General features: G+C 40.2%; 1 long non-coding RNA gene across 4 annotated transcripts in view; it reads left to right on the top strand.

The window, feature by feature from the left end:
- Positions 1-528: 528 nt before the first annotated feature.
- The window catches only part of 1700026J12Rik (RIKEN cDNA 1700026J12 gene), a 45133-nt gene continuing 21232 nt past the window's right edge, over positions 529-24429 (top strand). For 2 of the 4 annotated variants that reach the window (NR_166909.1, NR_166907.1), the window contains exons 1-3: positions 529-602; positions 17229-17573; positions 20120-20199. This is a non-coding gene — a long non-coding RNA (RIKEN cDNA 1700026J12 gene). The remainder of the gene's footprint in view (positions 603-17228; positions 17574-20119; positions 20200-24429) is intronic. The other 2 variants (NR_166910.1, NR_166908.1) reach the window with 1 other exon arrangement.

Here is a 24429-nt window from a genome sequence, read left to right as displayed (position 1 = left end):
GGAGGCCATGGCTGAGGGAACTGGTATTGGATGGCACTGTAAGAATGGATCTTTTGCAGCAGATGAAAGAAAACCAATGCGCATTTCATGCTTAATGGTAACTGGATGTACACTCCTGAGAATCTTCTAGGGTCTGGCTTTTTGGCCAGGTCACTTCGTACTACAAAAGATAAAAGCTGTAGAAAGACTTGGATCAGGATGAAGGGTTTGACTCTGGTTACTCACATTGTGGCTTGGAGCCACATTTTCAACCTACTTTCCAAGCACAGCACAGAGGTCTGCACCAAGGCTCCTGAAACACTTCTGGTAGGGGCTCCTGGATCTGTCTGCAATGGTGACCGTTTTTCCCTACGCATTTGTTATTTGCCCAATTTTAAGACGTTCGCCATGCAAGGGGCTACTTGCTTGCATTACCCTGCTCAAAGGTTGAAATTATTAACCAGCTAAGAAGGAAGAAAGAGAATGTACTGGAGTCCTATGCCTCGAGGTGCTAACAGTTGAGATGGACAGAGAGCGCGTGCTCACAGCAGCAGTTCGGGGTAATAACTACCTCCATATGTGGCCCGTGGTGGCAGCGCTTCTTTTGGGTTCTTTTCACTGTGGTAAGTGACTCCAATCTCTCAGTCCTGAGGCCTGTGGGCTGTGCCCTGCCAGCCCCACAAGGCATCTGCCCAGAGTGTAGACCTGAGAGGGCTCTACGGAGACTGGGTGCCCTCTGCCTCCTCCCCTCACAAAGATGAGAGAAGGGGTAGAGAGCCTTACTCTCTCCGCACAGCCCAGTAAAAACCATTTGCCGTTCTGCAAACCTGAATATCAAGGCGTGTGGGGTATGATTCAAAAGGCAAAAGCTCAAGGAGCAACTTACCCCACCCCCATGCCCGACTCACACGCACACACACACTATCCTCAGGACAGTCACTTGGCTTTATGGGTTGAAGGACAAGAAAGGGAGGACCCTGGCTTCTTGTTGTGGAGTGAATGGAGGTTTTAGTGAAGTCCATCACAAACGAACTTTGCTATTATCTTGTAAGCACCATGACATACTCATCTGTAAGTTTTAGAATCAGACCTTGGGCCATGGCATCTCTAAAAAGTAGGCTTCTCAGACTTCACTTTGGAAGCCACCTAAACTAGTAAGGGATTAGTAGTGAAAAGCAAAGATGATTTTTCCCATGTGGCCACGTCAGGAAAAGGAACAAATCTTTACTACCAGTAATCCTTTATCCCAAACCTATCTTTAAGGCCTTGACAGGAGGTTTAGGTTTAAGTAAAGAGCAAGAAATGTGTATAACCAAAGCAGTCTCTGTCAATGTCAGCCCATCACCTCTCACTGTCCGCTCTGGGGGAGCTTCTCCAGCAAGGTGGCCCTACACTTCAGCCTTTTATCTTTTCCCAGCACGAGATTTTTTGGGTAAATTTCAGTTTCGTAGGACCCATTGTTTTGATAGTCTGATAGTCAACTGGTGGATAAAACCATCTCTCTCTTTTTTAAATTTTTGATTATTTCATGAGTGTAAGTTCTTACCTATGCGTATGTGTGCATACTTTGTGTACATCTGATGCCTGAACAGGCCAAAGAGAGGCCATTGGATCTAGATCTATTGATAGAGAAGGTTGTTTCCCACACATCGTTGCTATGTGAAGCTGGGACTTCGGTAAGAACAAGAGCTCTTAACCTCTGAGCTGGCAGTGGTGGGACATGCCTTTAATCCCAGCACTCAGTAGGCAGAGGTTGATGGATCTCCGTGAGTTCCAGCACAGCCTGGTGTACATAGCTAGTTCCAAGAGAGCCGGGGCTACACAAAGAAACCCCTGTCTTGAAAAACCAAAACCAAAAACAATCATCTCTTAAAATACCTTCATTTCAGCCAGGTTAGTTTCATTCCATCAGTTTTATCATTGTAGTGATGGTTTAAGACTAAAAATAACCTACAGAACATCTTGTGACTTCAACACACACACAAACACACACACAGCATTCATCCTCGCTCTAGAACCATGGTCTGGCTGTGCATGCAAAGATGCCTCCAGCTTGTGGGCCAGACTCCTACAGCAGTTCTTATCCAGTGGTCATGTGCATTGCTTCATTTAAGGTTTTATACTGTTAGTTTTTACTCTGGACTGCATTTTTAAAGTGCAAACTGGTTTTTGCTATTCATTTGGAGGTCTGCATGTTCTCTGCATGTTGTATGTTTTTGGTTTTTTTTGGTTTGGTTTTGTTTGTTTGTTTGTTTGTTTTGTTTTGTTTTGTTTTGTTTGGCCAAAACATGTGAAAGAGCAAGAGCTTTAAGGACCTAAAGAAAAAAACATTAGTCACTTAAATCAAGCATCTGATTAAGGAGTCTAATAGTTCATCCAAATTCAGTTGTTTTTCAAATGCATGAGACTATGGGTTTAAAAATTGTTGATATATTTTTAGTCCATTTAGAGCAAGCATATAATCGATATTGTTAACATTAACGGTAACTCAGGTATATTTAGTTTTCTCTGTTGGATGTTGAAAAACACAAGATTGTGAGTTTCCTTGGGTGAGAGAATAAAGCAGTGTCTACAGCTTTTCTGCTCCAGACACACTTGCTTGTCTTTTAAGTGTTTTGAAGGCAAAGATAAAAGGCCATCTTTGTCTGGTAATAAGTTCATGCAAATGACAATCTTGGGATAATTTTTAAAAATAAATATGATAGATATATGTAAATGGGATAAACATTTCTAGTAAACTTTTAATGTAACTTAAAATTTTTAAATTGGGTTGGGGATTTAGCTTAGTGGTAGAGCACTTGCCTAGCAAGCGCAAGGCCCTGGGTTCGGTCCTCAGCTCTGGAAAACAAACAAAGAAACAAACAAAAAGCAAGCAAATAAATAAATAAAACTTTTAAAAAAATTTAATTATGTAAACGTAAACGAGCTTCGTAATGTCTGTGTCATATCAGGTAAATTCAATTCACATTTGCCCTCGGTTTCATAAAGCCTATTTCATACAATTTCACCTCACCTTCTCCTTGTTTCAACTCCTTCTGTGTCTGTTTTCCTCAAATCTATGAACTCTTCCTTATTATTGTTAAACACACACACAGAGTCTGTCTAGTGTTTCTCATATGTATATATCATATGGCCTGTTAGGGTTGAGCATGGGAGACTGGATAGTCAAGCAGAAGACTTGTTTCTGGAGATGAATGATTCTTCCTCTCTTAGCAGCTATTAATGCCTACATCTCTTCAAATAGAGTTGAGGCCTTCAGAGATTTCACCCATCCACCTTGGGATAGTGAATTGTGATGCCATGGTGCAGTTTGTGTGTAAGTGGCTGTGTTCTTGAGATCTCATGGGTGCCGCTCCCTACCGTGTTTAAAAAATGTCATTTGCAAAAGATGTGCTATTTCACTGGCTCATACCACCCCCATTTCCACCATCTTCTGGAATGTTCCCTGAGCCTTAGGTAGAGAATGTTTTGCAGACACCGTATGGATATGGGCACCCCATGATCAGTTGCTCTCTTATCTGGCTCTGTTCTTTTAGGAAAGATAATTCTTTCCATTTACATTTTTCTATCTATCACCGAAGGGAGGAACCTTGTTAAGATCTAGATCTGGGGTTTTCACCAAAACCTCGGATTTATTAAAGATGCAAAGAAACCCACAGTTTACCAAATAACCTATGTTACCTTATAAAGTTACAGCTGCACAACCTTATAAGTGGATCATTTATTTAATTAATATTTCTGAAGTAGTGATCAATATTATTCTAACTAATTAATTATTTCTGATTAATATTGTAAAGCAATAATTAATATTACTAAGTTAATAACTGATCTACTTGTAATTGCAAATGATAGACTTGGACTTTTGTATAATATTAAATATTGAGATCCATTCTTCACTTCACCATGATTAAAGTCTACAAAAAAAAAAATAAAAAACAACAACAACAAAAAACCCTAGCCAAAAACTACAGTTTGAATAAAAGTTTTGTGTAGGATTTGACAGCACACAAACTTATATCCCTGGTCCATAAATTGGTGATGATCTCTAGGAATTTAGTAGAGAGACTTGTAATAAATGTTGCAAGGTTACTAGTCATATCTCACTACAGGTAACTACAAATATGCAAAGTATCATATATGAGATCATCAGCTACATTCCAATAGAATGTTTTTATTTTGAGGAGTGTATCCAGTCTTTGACACACAGAGAAACATAATGCCTCAGTTAGAGAAAAAGGAGGACCCAATGCAGTCTGTGATATTTTGGGATCCAATCAGAACACTGGCTCTTCCTTTTACATGGCATTATCATATCCAATGAAACTGGAGCCAGAGATATAAATTCAACAGTACAGATCTCAGTTGTCAGATTTGTTGTTCTTGAGTTGTGGTTATCAACGTAACATAATAGGAGTGCATCCCTAGCTGTTTAACACATAAATGACTCAATAGCTTTGCCTTCCATAGTCCAACAAACTTCTCTAGATCTTCTTGGTAGTATTAGATTCAAATAGCCTAAGAGCTCTAAAGTGCTTACTAGCTAACCAAAGAAACATTTGTGTACTTTTCATTGAATTAGCTGCACAAGAAAAAAATATCTTATAAGAAAAGAAAAGAAATGAAATGAAAATGAAAACTGTTGGGAACTAAAAAGGGGGCCCTGGGGAAGATGGGGACAGGGAATACTCACACCCCACCAAAGTTTTATCTATTCTTTGGTCTGTCATGAGTGGAAGGGCTGCTATTTACCTTCCACTCATCCCCGGGTGGGCATTCAAGCCTCTGATCCACTCTTTGGGGGGTTGGCTAGGGGCAGCCCTACCTGGGATTCCCAGAGCTACTTTGCTAAAGCCACCAGTGTTATGGGAGAGAGGGATGAGGGAAGGGGTTCCCAACACTGACGAGAGTGAGCACAGCCTTGATGAGTAGAGACTGTCTATGGTTTTAGAGCTTTATTATAGAAAGGCAGGGGGAAAGAGAGAAAGTAGAAGAGAGGGGGAAGGCAAGAGAGTAAGAGAGAGGAGAGAAGAGATGAGAAGAGAGGACAGAGGAAAGAAGACAAAGAGAGAGAGGGTGAGAGTGAGGGGTAAGAGAGAGACAAGAGAGCAAGCAGGGGCTGAACAGCCCTTTTTATGGTCTTTACTGTTGCTAGGTAACTAGAGAGGTGTTTAGCCTGAAGATCAGAAGCTTGGGCCATTGCCTACTTGACTTTTAGCCATGCTTCTTTTGTGGGGGCCGTGGGGGATGGTAACTTAGGCAGGAGCCAGAGTTCTAGGACCATGAGGGAACGCTCATGAAGGTGAATTATCACTCTTCGGGGTTCAGACCTCAGCTCAACTGGAGACCAGTCTGCAGTTCCCCACAGAAAACCAAGCCTTGTGGTACCAAGAGGTCTCATGAAGTGTGTCTGGAATTGATGTGTACAGTGAAGCACTTTCATGATTGGCTTTGTAGCCTACTTATTGGCAGTCTGCATTTTAGTATTGTTATGTATTATATTTTACACTATGATCTTCAGGCTTTTTCTTGTTGCCTATCAAATCCTTAGAAAGCCAGTCCTCGGGGGGCAGTAGTGATTTTTTTATTGGTTATTTTATTCATTTACATTTCAAGTGTTATATCCTTTACTGGTTTCCTTTCTGCAAACCCCTTATCCCATTGCCCTCCCTGCTTCTATGAGGGTGTTCCTCTACCCACCCACCCACTCCCACCTCACTGCTCTGGCATTCCCTTACAATGGGGTAACAAACCTCCACAGGATCAAGGGCCTCCCCTCCCATTTATGCCAGATAAGATCATCCTCTGCTACATATGCAGCTGGAGTCATGAGTCCCTCCATGTGTATTCTTTGGTTGGTGGTTTAGTCCCTGGGAGCTCTGGGTAGGGGAGGGGGGAATCTGGTTGGTTGATACTGTTGTTCTTCCTATGGGGTTGCAAACCCCTTTAGCTCCTTCAATACTTCCCCTGACTCCTCCATTGGGGTTCCTACACTCAGTCAGATGATTGGCTGCAAACATCTGCATCTGTGTTGGTCAGGCTCCGGCAGAGCCTCTTAAAAGAGTATTAGCTCAGTGCTGTCTAGTGGGCTGCCCGTGGGAGTAACAAAATGAAATCCTGCATTGACTGTACCACAGACCTGCCCTGAGACTGCTTTTCTTACTGTCTCTTCATTGCTCAAATGTGGCCTTGGTCATAATAGTGGCTTTCATCATTTTCCTATAATGTGAGCCAGGACAAACAAGGCAGATTCAGTCTGACACTAAGGGATAATGAAAATGCAAACACAAACTGGTTAGTCAGCAATGCTTTGGGAACAAAAATCTTGACCTAAGTGGGAATAATGGGAAAATCATTATGCTAAATGAAGTTGTTGCAATCCAACCCCACTCAAATGCATCCAACTGACAATAGTGGGGGAACACTCCCCAGACCTTTTTCCAGGAAGTGTTTTTTTTCCCAGGTCAGTGCAATGAAACAGCTTTCTATCACTTTAAGCCTAATGTCCCCTACCAGCTGATGGGTATGGCCAACTATGATTTTAGGGCTGCTTTGATGAAGTGACTGTGGCCACTCACTGATCAGTGCTTGTCAGCACTCGTGCAATATCATGAGTGGCACCGATCTTTCTCAGAGATTACCTCATACAAATTTTCTTGCCCCAATGAAATCTCTTTCTTTCTTCTGTTCCGTGAACTTAGCAAAGGCCACTCTAGCCTGTGCAGGTGAGTCATGGATTACAACACTAGTCTTTATTTACTCCTATATAAGAATTCCCTGCTAGAACAGTCCTAACTTGGTGGGGTTCTGTCACAACCTCTATAATAACTGATGACTGCACACTGTTTTCATGTTGCCCTTATGTGCCTGATGACTGCTTCCTTTCCTCCATTATATCCTGGAATGTTGCAATCTAGTAATCAAGATCTCTAGTATCTAAGTGCTAAGCTTTTGCATAGCATTCATTAACTGTTAGCTTCCTCAGAGTGGCTAGGTAGCCATTGCCATCATTAAAGCTAAACTAACTCCTTTATACTAGATATCATACAGTCATACCCATACTGAACTAGACTTAAACTTGAAAGAGACTGTCACAAAGGGAGACCATTGTATATAAACATTACAAACCATGTGCTGATTTTAAGATGAGAGTCTTGTCTTCAACTAGATTAAAGAGAACTGTTACGATGTAACTTTGAGGGATGTAAACTCTGGAATGCCTTCACCAGGTATAGCTAAGATCACACTTAACTGACACTCATTTTCTTAGAGCATTGGCAAGACTGGATTCTTCTGAGGCCCATAGTTAAGGATTTATAATGCTTTACTGTACTTATTATTCATCTGGAGTTACAAACAGCATAAGCATTTGGCATGGGCTATGTTGGGTATTGAATGTAAAATGAGAAAAAAATGTTTGTCAAAATGAAAGGTGTTTTCTGTGCATATATAGTACATGGCTTCAAGAGGACCTATAGAAAGACGTGATAACAGTCTCGGAACACAAGCAATTGTAATCTGAGGGATCAGACAGACAGAATTTCTAATCTAGACAGAATTAGAACACCATAGGTTTGAGCACTCATTTGTGTCGAAATCTGTTTGATCTTGCTCTCAGCTTCACATATAATGAAACTGGTAATCGGGAGCCATGTTTGGTAACCTTTCCAGTTCCCATGACCCCTGTTATAAAGGAAGTAACTGCTAATACCCATTTCAGCCAATTAAAGGCAGACCGAAGCCTACTGGAACGGTTTACAAAATACAGAACAAATGGCCACGCTCTTTCCTTGTATGTCCAATTAAACTTTGTTTAAAAGAACAGCAGTTTCTGTACTGGAGTCGTTAACTAGGAAGTGCAACTTTAAATATTGTCAGTGCTGCACTTTTTTTTCTTTTTTTTTCTTACGTATTTTCTTCAATTACATTTCCAATGCTATCCCAAAAGTCCCCCCCTCCCCCCCACTCCCCTACCCACCCATTCCCATTTTTTGGCCCTGGCATTCCCCTGTACTGGGGCATATAACGTTTGCCTGACCAATGGGCCTCTCTTTCCAGTGATGGCCGACTAGGTCATCTTTTGATACATATGCAGCTAGAGTCAAGAGCTCTGGGGTACTGGTTAGTTCATATTGTTGTTCCACCTATAGGGTTGCAGTTCCCTTTAGCTCCTTGGATACTTTCTCTAGCTCCTCCATTGGGGGCCCTGTGATCCATCCAATAGTTGACTGTGAGCATCCACTTCTGTGTTTGCTAGGCCCCCGCCTAGTCTCACAAGGGACAGCTATATCACCGTCCTTGCAACAAAGGCTTGCTAGTGTATGCAATGGTGTTATCGCTTGGAGGCTAATTATGGGATGGATCCCTGGATATGGCAGTCTCTAGATGGACCATCCTTTTGTCTCAGCTCCAAACTTTGTCTCTGTAACTCCTTCCATGGGTGATTGTTTCCAATTCTAAGAATGAGCAAAGTGTCCACACTTTGGTCTTCATTCTTCTTCAGTTTCATATGTTTTACATATTGTACCTTATATCTCGCTATACTAAGTTTCTGGGTTAATATCCACTTGTCAGTGAGTACATTTCATTTGAGTTCTTTTGTGATTGGGTTACCTCACTCAGGATGATGCCCTCCAGGTCCAACCATTTGCCTAGGAATTTCGTGAATTCATTCTTTTTAATAGCTGAGTAGTACTCCATTGTGTAAATGTACCACAGTTTTTGTATCCATTCCTCTGTTGAGGGACAACTGGGTTCTTTCCAGCTTCTGGCTATTATAAATAAGGCTGCTATGAACATAGTGGAGCATGTGTCCTTCTTACTGGTTGGGACATCTTCTGGATATATGCCCAGGAGAGGTATTGCAGGATCCTCCGCTAGTACTATGTCCAATTTTCGGAGGAACCGCCAGACTGATTTCAGAGTGGTTGTACGGATCTATACCTATCTTAAATCAGATAGGGGACTAATATCCAATATATATAAAGAACTCAAGAGGGTGGACTCCAGAAAATCAAATAGCCCCCTTAAAAGATGGGGCTCAGAGCTGAACAAAGAATTCTCACCCGAGGAATATTGAAAGGCTGAGAAATACCTGAAAAAATGTTCAACATCCTTAATCATCAGAGAAATGCAAATCAAAACAACCCTGAGATTCCATCTCACACCAGTCAGAATGGCTAAGATAAAAAATTCAGGTGACAGCAGATGCTGGCGAGGATGTGGAGAAAGAGGAACACTCCTCCATTGTTAGTGCTGCACTTTTAACTGCCTTGATGATCTGGTTGCTTTTAGAGAGTTAGTGTGTTGTGTAAATGAGTATTGTCCCCCCACAGTCTTAGGTGTTGAATGCCTTGTCCCAGCTGGTGGAACTGCTTAGGAAGCCCATGGAACCTCTAGAACCATCACAGAAGGAAGCTATCACAAGGCAAGGACTTGACTTATTATGGTCTGGCCTGCCTCTACATCTGTTTGCTTCCTGCTTCTGGATTGCCAATGCAATGGCACTGGTTGGCCTCAGGGTCATGCTTTCCCACCCATGAAGGACTGGAGCCCTCCGGGACTAGAAGCCAAAACAAACATTTCCTCCATTAAACTGCTTTTGCCAGGGTCTTGTTACATGGCCTAGTCCATTTTACAGGGATGTATTAAAATTCTGCTGCAACAATAGTACTGAAGAGATTATATTCCCAGATGTCCTCCTGATACTGTAAACAGTAACATCCTAACCTACTTCTCACTTCCCTGCTTCAGAAGAACCCCAGTTCACTGGTCCAAGGGAACTATGCCCTGTCTTCTCCTCTTTCATATCCACCACTCTGAGAACTTCTCCTTCCCCTTGGCCCTCAGCATTGTATCCCAGATCCTGCCCTTGCCATTCATTCCTTCCCCTAAGCTTACAAGATCAAGTTTTATCTCATAACAATAAAAGAAAACAGAAGCCAAAGAAGATCCAAGAAAAATCCTGCCTTGTCCAAACTTCTGCACTTACTTGTTGGAGTTTCTTACTGTGCTAGGTCCATTTTTGTTTTGGTGTGTATTTGCTTCTGGATATGTGTAGAGGTCAGAGGTTAAGCTCACCTTGGCCATCTTTTAACATTTATTATTATTATCATTGTTTGGTGGTTGGTTTGGTTTGGTTTGTTTTGTTTTGAACAGTCTCTTTATTGGTTTGGAACTTATGCTGACTGTCCAGGGAGCCCCGGGAATCCCCCTGTCTCTGCATCCCCAGCCCTGAGATATTAGACACATGGTACCATGCCTGCCTTTTACATGAGCTCTGGCAGATCAAACTCAGGTCCCGAGCTTGAGTAGCAAGCATTTTACTTTACTGAGCCCTGTTCCAGGTTTACAGAATGAGAATCACTGCTGCTTTTTTTTTTTATCACCTCAGTGCAAGTTCCATGTGGTACCATTTGTTTTTCAACATTGCTACTGATAACAGAGCTAATTTTCAATCCCAAGGCTGGTTTTCACCATTAACACTGTTTATATCTACTTTGTCCATATGAAGACCCTGCCTTGGAGTCGGTCATATAACCTTGGTGGTTTGTTTTGTTTGCGTCGCTTGCTTCTCTCGCTTTGATTTCTTCCCCGACTTACACTTTGAGAATTATTTCCATGAACATCGATGCTCCCAAGCTTTTGTTCTCTGCTGTTTGCTGTACAAGGACCCTGCGGTCAATCTTCTTTATACTGACAGTTTCAACTACCAGCGATGTTCCTGCTGATTCCCTAGTCTTTATAGCTCTGACCTTTCCTCTGAGATCCAAAGTCATATATCTGGGGATCTACTGGACATGGCCACTTCATTGTACTACTGGCGTTTTTAATGATCAGGCTGAAATATTGAAAGGATAACTTCCCTGAATCTTCAGTCTCCTTTCCATATAATTAATCTACCATCAGTTAGGTCTATGTCTATTTTAGTTGCCAATTTTCATTTTTTTCTTTTTGTATCTCTCCCTCAACTCTCATGTAACTTCTGTTGATTTTACTGTTTTTACATTTTTAAATGCCATTTTCTTAGGTTTTAGGTATTCTCCTCAGTGGTCATTTACCCAGACTGTGGCACTATGTTCTTGATGCCTTCTTTCCCTTTGCTTCCTTCCTGCCCTCTGTCACCCTTTCATACAGTTGTCAAGGGTTATCTTTTGAAGATGAAAATAAAGAAATGCTCAAAGTCCTTAGTGATCAGAGAAATTCAAATCAAAACGACCCTGAGATTCCACCTTACACCAGTCAGAATAGCTAAGATCAAACCCTCATGTGACAATATGTTGGAGAGGATGTGGAGAAAGAGGAACACTATTCCATTGCTGGTGGGATTGCAAACTGGTACAACCACTCTGGAAATCAATTTGGTGGCTCCTAGAAATGTGAAAATAGATCTATCTGAAGAACAAGCTATACCACTCTTGGGAATATATCCAAAATATGCCCCACCATGCCATAGGGGCACATGTTCCACTATGTTCATAGTGGCCTTATTTGTGATAGCCAGAAGCTTGAAACAACTTAGATGGTCCAATGACAGAAGAATGGATTCAGAAAATGTGGTTCATTTACACAATGGGAATACTACTCAGCTATTAAGAAAGAGGACATCCTGACTTTTGCAGGCAAATGGATGGAACTAGAAAATACTCTGAGTGTCAAGGTAACTCAGACTCAAAAGGACATGCATGATATATACTCACTAATAAGTGGATATTAGCCAAAGAAAAAGAAAAAAAAACATACAGAATAGTCAAGAAACAGTCCACGGAATTCAAAAGGCTCAACAAGCTGAAGTGCCCAAGTCAAGATGCCTCAGTCCCACTTGGGAGAGAGAAGAAAGCAATCCTAAGTGAGGAGGGAGGGGTAGAGGGAGGGACTTGGAAGGACTGTGGATGAGGTGGGGGGGGGTAGTGGGGGTAGAGGAGAACCTCATTCAGTATTGGGTGATGAAAAAGAACCGAAGCCCTGAGGGCCAGAAGAAAGAATGTAAAAAGACAACCTTAGGAAATAGGAAGTTGGGGGGACCCCCAGAATGCACCAGAGACCTGAGAGGTAAGAGACTCTCAGGACTCATAGGGAGGGACCTTTGATGAAGTGCCTAACAGTAGGTAGAGGGAACTTATAGATCCCACCTCCAGCAGGGAGACAGGACATCAAGTAAGGGATAGGTTTGCTGTACTGGCTGGTTTTATGTGTCAACTTGACACAGGCTGGGGTTATCACAGAGAAAGGAGCTTCAGTTGGGGAAGTGCCTCCATGAGATCCAGCTGTGGGGTATTTTCTCAATTAGTGATCAAGGGGAAAGGTCCCTTGTGGGTGGAACCATCTCTGGGCTGGCAGTCTTGGGTTCTATAAGAGAGCAGGCTGAGCAAGCCAGGGGAAGCAAGTCAGTAAGTAACATCCCTCCATGGCTTCTGCATCAGCTCCTGCTTCCTGACCTGCTTGAGTTCTAGTCCTCACTTCCTTTGGTGATGAACAGTAATGTAGAAGAGTAAGCTGAATAAACCCTTTCCTCCCCAAGTGCTTCTTGGTCATGATGTTTGTGCAGGAATAGAAACACTGACTAAGACAGTTGCCATCCCACAGTCACACCTCTGACGCATAATTTTTCCTGTGTGAAAGAATTACAGGAATGGAAATGGAGAGAAGCCTGAGGAAAAGAAGCCTTTCCAGGACCAAAGTGGGATCCAGCTCAAGGGGAGGTTCCAAGGCCTGACACTATAACTGAGGCTATGGAGTCCTCACAAAAAGGGGTCTATCATGACTGCCCTCTTTTCAGCAACAAGCAGCTGAAAGAGTTAGAAGCAAATATTTGCACCCAACCAATGGACAGAAACAGCTGACCCCTTCTGTTGAATTAGGGAAGGCTGAAAGAAGCTGAGGAGAAGGATGATTCTGAGGAAGACCAGCAGTCTTAACTAACGTGGACCCCCCAAGATCTTTCAAACACTGGACCACAAAACAGACAGCATACACCAGCTGATATGGGGCCTCCAACACACATACAGCAGAGGACTGCTGGGTCTGTGTTCATTCAGAGATGAAGCACCTAACCCTCAAGAGACTGGAGGCCCCAGGGAATTTAGAGGTCAGGTGGGGTGGGGGGTGGGGGCATCCAGATGGAGATGGGGTGGGGTGGGGAGGAGGTGTGGGATGCGGATCAGTTGGAAGGTGGATAGGGAAGTGTAGGGAATGGAATATGGAGTGTAAAAATTTAATTACAAATAAAAATAAATTTTAAAAAAAGTCCAAGTTGAACCTTATGTTGTCAAGTTTAAACTGCTCATCTTGAAATTCAAAGAATCCTTTCCAGATTTTTAAAAGTTCATTTTTTCCAATCCCAATTCTTAGATCCCACCCCTGAAAAAATTTCTTAACATACATGCTCCTTTACACACATCACTGAAACATCCCAGAGAGCACTTTCTTTACCACAACACTCCTGAGCATCCTTCAAATCCAGTTTTAATAGCTCCCTATAAGTAGATCATTCACTTATGCAGACTTTCGAGAAATGTTTCTATCCACGCAGGCAGCTGATTTCTCATTAGAGTAAATAGTGCCACACTTCTGTAAACAGGTAGAGAGGAGCATTAGGGACTTCCCATGAAGAAAGAAAAGTGAAGACTTTTACACTTTGCTTGAATTTTTAAATTTTGCTCTAAATGTCTCACATTCCTAAGGTATGTGTGGTATACCTTCTTCTCTATGCTTAGTGTGTTCCTTTAAATTCCAATGCAGAAATCATTCCAGCTTTTGAAACTACTGCAAGGTTAAGCAAATCAATGTGTCTAACACTTGGTAGTAGGTAAAGTGATAGCAGTTGAACACTGAGCAAGAGGCAGTAAGAAACAGGCGGGATGGTATTCAGAGGGGCAAGAGTTATCCACTCCGTGATGCTATAGCAAGAAGAATGGAAGTAGGCACACTATATCTGCGTCTTTATTGAGTAGTTGCTAAGAATGCAAAAGGTCAGAGTGTTGTGTTTAATCTTCTCATTAAATCTTCACAAAATCTCACGCTTTGTATGTGAGGACACTGACTCAGTTCAAGTATCTTGCCTAAGGTTCTACTACAATGTAGCATATGTCTTCAAAGTGTGTGTGATCTTAATCACAGCACGTATTCTACACCAGGCAAAGTTACAACCCTAGATGAGCTGTGGAACATGACTAAGGCTGGCAGAGAAGTGCATTTGCTTATTCATGGGATTGCAGGAAGGTCGATCATGGGCAGTTTAGTTCTGAAATGAGAGAGTGGACACAAGATATTTGGAGGAAATGCATCTTGGAGGGTCCTGATTGGGTTCCATGTTAAGATGTAATGTGGTCTGAGAAAAGAGGCCAGTGTTATGAAGGGGAGGATGATAGTGGGCAATGAATTGCATTTAGGCAGTCATTTTTGAGGACTATAAAAATGCACCAAGGTTGACATGAAGAAATATCGATAAAGACAGGAATCCAGGTCAGATATATGGGAACAGTTCAAGGATATAAATGTAATTCCTTCAATAAATATGCATTATATTTAGGAGCTATTAGATAGGGAGAGCCTATCAGAAATTCTCCAGGACTAAAAAGAGAGAGGGGGAATCTTCATTGATTGCTGGGTCCAGGTCTGCTTGGGTAGCAGATAATTGCAAACAGTTGAGGGAGTTAACAGTGTGTTTTGTTTTTTGAGCGTTTTGATTTAAAAATCATTATTTCACAACATTGACTAGGGCTTGCAATTAGAAGAGAGGTGGGGACTAGATCAGTAAGAAAAAATTGTTAAAGATACATCAGTGAAGACAAAAATGAGAAAAGTTGCCAACTATGACCACCTTAGGAACACTGACATTTAGTGGAAGCTAAGGAATAGTTTGAGAACTGGAGTATGGTAGAGTAGAGAAGACAAGGAATTTATTTGAGAATTACAGAAAAGTCAAGATAAAATAAGACACATATGTGAGATTTTTTTAAATGACTCATGCAACTGTAAAATAGACATATGTCACGCTTTTTATTTCTTTCCCTAATTGAAGAAAATAAACTAAAAAAATTTTTTACAAAACCATCTAAAAGAATTGGGGAAGGGAGAGAGGATGGTGGATTTTCTGAGGGTAAACTAAGAAAGGGGATAACATTTGAAATGTAAATAAAAATATCTAATAAATAATAATAATAATAATAATAAAGAGAAAGAGAAATCAAAGATCAAAAAAATTGGATCACGAGGTTCATCTATATAGAAAAAAGAATGCTAACCTGAATTGGTTAACTAATGTGAAACTGGTTTTGCAGCTTCAAAGCAATAGAATAACATCCTTTGTTACCCTCTTCTACCAGGCAGATATTAGTTACACACAAGATTTATATCTCTATGGACATGTCTTATCTACTACCCCCCCCCCCCAGTTATCCCCAACTAACAAAATAGTAGATGCCTCAGTCAAAGTTAAATGAAGCATAGGCCCTGTAGAATGGACTTCTGAGAACCTACTAGACAGTTCCCAACCACACTGACAGGAGCCCCAGGGATCTTTCTGTCCATTTCTAAACCATTTGGGGGTATTTTCCAATGCTTGGCTTCCTTTACGGCTCTGATACCAAACTCCTTGCTCTCTCCCCTGTACACTATGTTCCTATATCCAGTAATTTTTTTTCTCTAAAGAAATAAATCACAACTCCAATGTTTTGGAGAATGTACTTGGATACCTATATTTTGCCTGGGAGTTACTAATATTTGTGTGGCAGAAAATGTAGAGAGTTAGGAAAGGTGAACAATGGACAGCCCCAAGAATACTTACGGTAGCATATGTTTAGTACCATGGAGAAGGTTCCAGCTCATTATAGTAGGTGGCCCACTGTCCATATTTCCACTAGCGCCTTCTGGTATGGCTTGGGGAGCATTTCTTAAATGTTTTCTCCTATGATGTACTCCACTTCTAAGAAGTCACTCACTGTTTGCATGGATCCTCCTTATTAAACCATGCTATAGAAAAGTGAATTGTTTAGGACTGCCCTGCAGTATGTGACAGGCAAAGGACTTGTCATGAGTTTTTTTTTTTTTTTTAATACAGTCCAGATCCTATTCAAGTATAGATGCTTATATTCAACTCATGGGTATTTATATTCAATTTGATGATAAGTAATTACACTGTTAGAGTAACATCTCATGCCCTTGATTTTATTTCTAGTTTGTATAAGAGGAAGACAAATTAAGGATTAACAAAGTTAGTGTTTTGTATTTATTAGTACATTTTTTAAGGGAAAAGTCATCAACAAACTAGATGAAAGTCCTGAAAAATGAGTGATGTGGAAGACAACTGGTCTTTCCACATCTTTGTCATTTGAGTGACTGGTGAGCCTTGTGTGTGTATGGCAGGGCAGTCAGAGGTGGCTTGTGACATTGAGAAGAGCCAAGGGGTATTTCCTACTTGTTAGCATCATCTGCTCTTGATTTCAACTCGTTCCTTGAACTTTCGAGTAGTTAAGGGTTTCTTGGAGAAAGAAATGCTTGTAATCTATATTTGGGGATTGTTCAGTAGATTTGATGAAATGTTGGGTAGGAACATTCATTGGGTAGGCCAGTCAATTGTGTATAACCTTTTGTCAGACTTGTAGGGAAAGTGACTCTTGCTTTATTTTTAGCAACGGGAAGTAGCTGTGGAGAATACTTTTTCCTGATATTCTTTAAAACATTTCATCCTAGAGGGCAGATTGAACTTTGTTGATCAGACTTACTTGAATATTAAAGTACAGTAAAAACTGGCCACTTTAAAAAAAAAAAAACTGGCCACTTGTTATGCAGATGTAGTATAGATAGAGATACATTTCACAAGATTTCAGCAAGTGATATTTTCAAGTATACTGAAGATGAACATGGTATCTGGGTAATTTTTGGTTTAAAAATTCCCCATCATAAGGAAGATGTACTTATTATTTGACAGAAATAATTGCTTCCACATCTCCAAAGATATTATAATACCTGTATGTTCCAACACAGCTGTTGCATTTCTTTTTTACTAAAATACATGATGATGTATTTTTGATATTGCTGAGAATGAATGAAGAAAATTTGTAATGTTTTCTACCCTCTGTAAAAGTCAACATTAGAATTACTTGATACTGTCTTTCACCTTCCTTGTCTCTTCCTTTTTAAGATGTTGGCATCAATTAATGATTGCAGTATTGTTCCTTAAGTGTTTGTGATGGTTCTGAGATTTGGTAATACAGAATTACAGAATGATATGAATTTTTTTTTCTTCCCAGGTTTGGCACAGCTAACCTTTAAAAATATTAACTCTGTAAAGGCTAGCAACTGCAGCAGAATTGTTCTTATTCCATGCTATGTCTCCAACATAGAGGCACAAGACATCAATGAATTATTTTTGAAGTGGAAATTTGGACAAGATATAATTTTTGTCTTTGATGGGCATGCAAACAAATCTACAACTTATACGTTTCCAAGTGCACAAATTTTCCCCTCCGAATTTCTAAAAGGAAATGCATCTTTGACGTTGGCTAAGAATGAAGCTAAAGCAGGAAACTACACATGTGAAGTGACAGAATTGAGCAGGGAGGGGAAACACACTGTGGAGCTAAAATATAGTGATGGTAAGTGACGCGCTTTGAATAGGACTTGTCTCCTTGTAAACACATCTCAAATCGTGATTGACCTTGGGGCCAAGTTTGGTGGTAGAATTAAAGGTAGAGGTTGTTAATTCTATTTTGAGGAGTGGGTTAATTGCCATCCAGAGTTTGTTGTGAAGCGTCTGTGGACTGTGCCATTTCCTCTTTGAGTAAATGTCATGAAATGTGTGAGGTATGCTAGGCAATGTCATCAGAGCCTGTGGAGATGCAGCCCAATTAAAGAAGTGTCTACAAGTTGTGTGTGAGGACTTGTGTTCAGATCTCCAATGCCCAATAAAACAAAACTCTGGGCTTGAATCTATATTCTCAGAGACAGCATGAAGATCAGGGTGGACACAGCTCTACCCCTAGAGCTTGTAGTGAGGTAGTCCTGGACAATTACAGAACTCCAGGCTTACTAAGAGACTCATAAACTGGACGTATGCATATGCACAGAAAACAACTGGAGTTTGAATTGGGGAAAGCAGCAGCTAAGAAGATACCAATGCCATGACTGTGGTTTTATCTGTTTCCAAAACTATGTACCAAAATAGAGCTCTGTCCTTTATAAATTCTTAGTCTCAGGTAGACTGTTACAGCATTGGAATTCAGACTTAAAAAAAAATAGGTTCCTAAAAATGCTTCCTTTTTCTATGTCCTGTTACAACTGATCTTACTGGAAAGGAGGGAAATGAGCTAAAAAACTATACTTGAAAAACAAATCACTTTGCTGCTCTTATCAGGTATTGATACAATATCTGTGATGGTTCCAGTGTGAAATGGGTAACTATATGCTCATGTATTTGACCAGTTGGTCCCTGGTTGGCAGCATAGATTATTTGGTGGCAGAACCTCTGAATAATACAGACTATCTGGGGAAAAATAGGGGGAGGTCTTGATTGTTGTAACTGCCTTTGGTTCTGGTCCTACAGTCTACTTTCTGGTTTGCTGTCATGTAAAGCCCCACCCCCACCTGGTAAAACCATCCTTAACTTCCCTGTCTCCAGCACCTCACCTGCTTCCCCACAAAACTGAACTAATGAGAAACCTCCATTCCTTATGTAGCTTCTGCGTTATTCTATCTCAGCAGAAAGGAAACAGTGCAAGGCCTTTCATCATTAAAGTAATCCTTTCTATCTGATTTCCTCTTTTTTTTCATTAAAATTGAAATTCACTTTGCACATTTATTGTATAGTTGTCAGAATTTTGACCCATTATTGGTCAATTTTATTTAGACTGCCTTCATGCATGTATTTATTTTAAGAAGTTTCTACTGCATTGGGTTTCCATACTCTCCTTCAAATACCCCTTAATTTTAACTCTTTCCCTGTATTCCCTCCCACAGTCCCCTTCTCCCCTTCCACCTGATCCTCACATTCCATCCCCACCCCACCCCAACATATCCATCTATAACTGTCTATTCTATTTTACTTTCCTAGTGAGATGTTGTCCCTCTAGTACCTACTTATACCTACCCTCTATGGTTTTATGGATTGTAGATTGGTTATCACTGACTTCACAGATGGTATCTATACATAGACACACACCATATTTATCATTCAGATTCTGGGATACCTCACTCAGGATGATTTTTCTAGTTCCATCCATTTGCCTGACAAGTTCATGATGTTATTTTTAAAAAATAGTTGAGTACTGCTCCATTATGTAAATGCACCCCATTTTCTTTATCCATTCTTCTGTTGACCAACATCTAGGTTGTTTCCAATTTCTGACTTCTATCAATAGAAAAGCAGTGAGTGAGTGAATGTGTGAGTGAGTGAGTCTGTGTGAGTCTGTGTCTTTATGGTAAGATGAAGAATTACTAGGGTGTACAGCCAAGAGTGGAATAGCTGGATATTGAGATAGATCCATTCTTATCTTCCTGTGGAACTGCCACACTGACTTTCACAGTGACTGCATGAGTTTGCATTTCTCCTAGAGATCTAGGAGTGCTCCTCTTAATCTACATCCTCTCCAGCATGACCTGTCACGTTTTTTGTTGACCTTAGTCATTCTGACAGGTATAAGATAAAATATCTAAGTAGTTTTATTTGCATTTCCCTGAGGGTTAAGGATGTTGAAATTTTCTTTTAAGTGTTTCTCAGCCATTTAAGTCCTCTGCTGAGAATTTTCTGTTTAGCTCTTTGTCCCGTTTTAAAACTGGGTTGTTTGCTTTCTTAATATCTAGTTTCTTGAGTTCTTTATATATTTTTGTATATTAGTCCTCTCTCAGATGTGTAATTGGTGAAAATCTTTTCCCATTATGTAGGCATAAACTTTGTTCAAATGATGGTGTTTCTGCCCTTGAACCTATCATCCCTGCAATCATGCAGTTTTCACCAGGTTCTCAGCACTGGACATGCATTTCCTTCTGTGGAGATGCCCTTTAATTTGATCAGAGATTATTTTGTTATCACCAGGATAGTCATACCATATTGCACCAGTGGGCACATCTTGCTTGAGAGATGGGCATGGTAGCTTGAAGGGTTGACAGATGAGCAAGACCACTGATGCCTTATTTCCCTCAACAGTCTGCACTCCACCAATTAGCGGTTTCAAAGGAGGAAGTGTGCTACTCAGTCTCATCTGGGTTCTCCTGTCTTTGACCAAGGTACGTGGCATCTTTAGAAATAAGGTCGTATCATCTGGTTCTGGTGGGCAGACAAGAGTAGGAACAACAGCATGTGCTGTTTTGGGGAGCCTGTGGGACTTCCCTACATGATAATCCTAAGAAGGAATCCTATAATCCAGCACTGTGAAGTTTGTTTGATAAACAATGGCTTCTAGGAGGAACAATGTCCACCCACACAGGAAATCTCACTTGTATTTTTCTATCTGGAGTGAGTTTACAAAGCCTTAGGTTTCCAAATGGTGTTTCGTAGCTTCCTCACTTTATTTCATCACCCCCATTCTTTCTCCAAATACTCATCACTTCAACATGTCTACCCCAAGCATTTCCTCTTTGCCTTTATGTCATCTATATTCTACTAAGATGCAGCCCTCAAAATATCCCCCTTCAAGGACTGCTTTCAACTTTATTGGCTTCTACAGATACTCTAAATTACATCGAAAACTCTGTAGTTAGGACCCATGTATGAGAGTGAACATGTCACTCTTGTCTCTCTGAGGGATACTTTATTCACTATAATATTTTCCAGTTCTTTTCACTTACCTTCAAATTTCATAATTTCATTTTTCTTTACAGCTAACTAGACTTCCACTGTTTATATGTGTCACATATTCATTAGTGAGTCATCTATGGATGACATCTAAACTGGCCTTGCTTCCTAGCTATTCTAAATAGAGGGATAAAAATATGGATGTGCAAGCATCTTTGTAGTAGAATATAGAGTTTTTTGGCTATATGCTCCATCATATGGTAGTTCTATTTGAATTCTTTGGGGAGAATCATCATATCACTTTTCATAGTGTATGTACAGGTCTACACCCCCACTAACAGTGAATAAAAGTCCCCTTTGTCTCCAAACTTATTAGGATCTAATGCCATTTGACTCTTTGATAATAGTCATTTTGACTGGAGTGAAATAGAACCTTGAAGCAGTTTTAATTTGCATTTCCCTGATAGCCAAGGATGTTGAGCCATTTTGAAGTGTTCATTATCATACTCTGATGTATCTTGTTCTGAGCACTCTACTTGGTGCCAGAATCCATTATTTTTAAGGTGTGTGTGTGTGTGTGTGTGTGTGTGTGTGTGTGTGTGTGTGTGTGTGTGTATGTGTGTGTGTGATTATTTTTGCGGCTAGCCCTATATTCTAGATATTAATATAGTTGGTTGTGTAAGTGGTCAGCACTTTCCCTCATTCTGCAGCCTGCATCTTTACTCAGTCGACAGTGGCTTCATTTGCTATACAGAAGATAGCATCATCTATCTTCTACACCTATCTGGTAGCAGTGGTTACCAGATAGGTGTAGAAGGGTTTGGGCAGGGAAAATTTGTATCAACTATCACAAAAGCAAATAAGAAAAAAAGTACTGATATTCTATTACATAGTAGGTGATATAATGATAATATATTGTTCTGTCACTTGTTGGCCTTATTCAGTGAGCTTCCTGGGTGCTATTAGAGTTTCTGCTTATTGTTGGCATAGTAAAGGGGAAGTCCTAGTTTTATTCAACATGAGATTCAGTTTTCCCAGCAACGTTTGTTGAAGAAGCTGTCTTTTCTCCAGTGTGCATCTTTTCGGAGGAATTTCCACAGTGTTTGCCTTGGTCTATACTCATAGCATTTATAATAATAATAATAATAATAATAATAATAATAATAATAATGTAGTTGTAGTTGCATGAGTTTGTTTAAAAAGACATTCAAATAAGCTATAGGTATATGAAAAATATTTAGCATAAACAATCATCAGGGAAATCATAATCAAAGCCACTATGAAATATTACTGCTCTTCTAGTTAGGGTAGTTGTATCTAACTAACAAAGGCTACCATGGCTGTGGCATAAAGGGAACCCTTACAGCTGTCGCACTGAGCATACATTAGTACATCCATTATGGAAACTGTTTAGGTTCCCCAAAAAGTACAAATAGATTTACCACATTTCTTACCGATGCCAATAATAGCTAATCCTGTCAGATTGGTGGGATTTAGAAAAGTGCTGGGCCCATCTGTGATTACATTCATAGGGATGCTTGATTTCATGGAAGATTCACCATACCCGTGTGTGAAGCATCCATGGCTGGTGATGCTTAAAGACTGACTTCCTATGCCCTATATCATCCAGCCATACCTCCCTCTCCAAAGTTTCCACAGTCTCCCAAAACAGTCCTTGCCAACTGAGGCCCAAGTATACATGAGCCTATAAGCCTATGAGTATGGTGGGTGAGGCATTCCCAATTCAAACTATGACATTTTCCAGTGAACACTAAATAAGTTGAAACACTTTGAATGGAATGAGAGCTCGTTAGTCAAGCAAAATGGAAAGACCACACTAGGTAGAACTTAGAAACCTTGGATTTTATGCAAATTTTAAGAAGGCAGTGGTTACCAGATAGGTGTAGAAGGGTTTGGGCAGGGAAAATTTGTGTCAACTATCACAAAAGCAAATAAGAAAAAAAGTACTGATATTCTATTACATAGTAGGTGATATAATGATAATATATTGTTCAGAAATCTTGAACATTTTCATTGTGAATAAGTGATGCTTAAGAGGCAGGTTAATTCATATTTGAGGACTATGCATAAATATGCATCTCAGCATGTTACATGACTAGCTATATGCATAATTTTCTGTCGGCTTGTCTTTCTTGCACTTATTTACAGTAAGGGGAGGGCAGGCTGGCTGTCCAATTACTCACTGTCCTCAGGGTCAGACTTTGTAAAAGCACATCATTGTTGCTTCAAGTGGATTTTCGAACTTTGCACACACAGGTAGTCAACATATAAACACACAATGATAATCATAGTTAATAGTTACCTAGCATATCATAAGAGCCACCCTTTGGAAGTTGTCTGCAGACATTCTCAGTTTCACTGTTTCCTAAGACCAACAGATCACCAGACCAACAGATCACAGATGTTCTCCCTATACCCCATCCCCACACATCTCCTGTGAATCCCACAGGGGATCCCTCCTAATGTCCCTTCCCTGATTTGCCACTGCATCCCAACTTCCAACACCCGCAGGCATTTCTTGTAAACATACTAGCTGGGCAGACCAGTAAGAGAGGCACCACAGAACCATCACACTCTCCAAAAATCTAGAGAGACAACAGAATCCAAGGAATAAAACACCCACTCAACAAAGAAAAATCCAGAAACCCACACCTAGGCCTATAACTACCCCAAACCCAGATTCCTAGAAGCCAACTTAAAAACATCAACAACACCCAAGGCAAGAAGTCTCAACTATAGCCCAGCTATTCTGTTACAACAAGAGCTGAATATTTCAACATAGCTGAAGCACAAGAAAAAGACATTATGAAGACTTTAAAAACAGCTATGTAAAATGATAGAGCTCCTTAAAGAGGAAACAATACATTGCCTATAGAAATCCAGGAAAACACAAACAATTATGAGTAAACCCCTCACAGAAAGCCAGGAAAACACAAAACTGGACAATTGGAGGAAATGAATAAATCCCTTAAGGAAATGCAGGAAACTGTAAACAAAAGTTGAAAGAGACCAATAAAACTGTTCAAGACCTGAAAGTGGAAATAGAAAAAATAAAGGAAAGCACAATCTGAGGATATTTGGGGGGTAGAAATTTAGGAACTTAAACAGGAACTCCAGAAGCACATTCTATCAACAGAATATAAGAGAAGGAAAAAAAATCCCTGGCATTGATGATACCATAGAAGAAATGGCTACATTGGTCAAAGAAGTTGTTAAACCTAAAAATTTCCTGACACAAAACATCCAGGAAGTCTGGGACACATGAAAGGATGAAACCTATAAATAATAGGAATAGGGAAAGGAGAAGAGTTCCATATTAAAGACCAGAAAATATTTTTAACAAAATCATAGATTTTTCTAGCCTAATGACAGAGATGCCTATAGTGGTACCAAAAGCTTACAGAACGCCAAATAGACTAGACCAGAAAAGAAAGTCCCCCTTGCCACATAATAATCAAAACACTAAATATACAAAACAAAGAAAGAATATTTAAAAGTTTAAAAAATATTTAAAAGTCAAGGAAATAAGATCAAGTAACACATAAAGACGAACTTATGAGAATTACACCAGACTTCTCAGTAAAGATTCTAAAAGCCAGAAGGACAGGGTCAGATGTATCTCATACTTTAAGAGACCAAAAATGCCAGCCCAGATTACAATTTCCTGCAAAACTTTTAGTCACTGTATACTGGTGGAAAAA

Source organism: Mus musculus, chromosome 16 (genome assembly GCF_000001635.26).
Source record: "Mus musculus strain C57BL/6J chromosome 16, GRCm38.p6 C57BL/6J".
NCBI lineage: Eukaryota > Metazoa > Chordata > Mammalia > Rodentia > Muridae > Mus > Mus musculus.
This window is presented reverse-complemented; position numbering and strand designations above follow the sequence as displayed.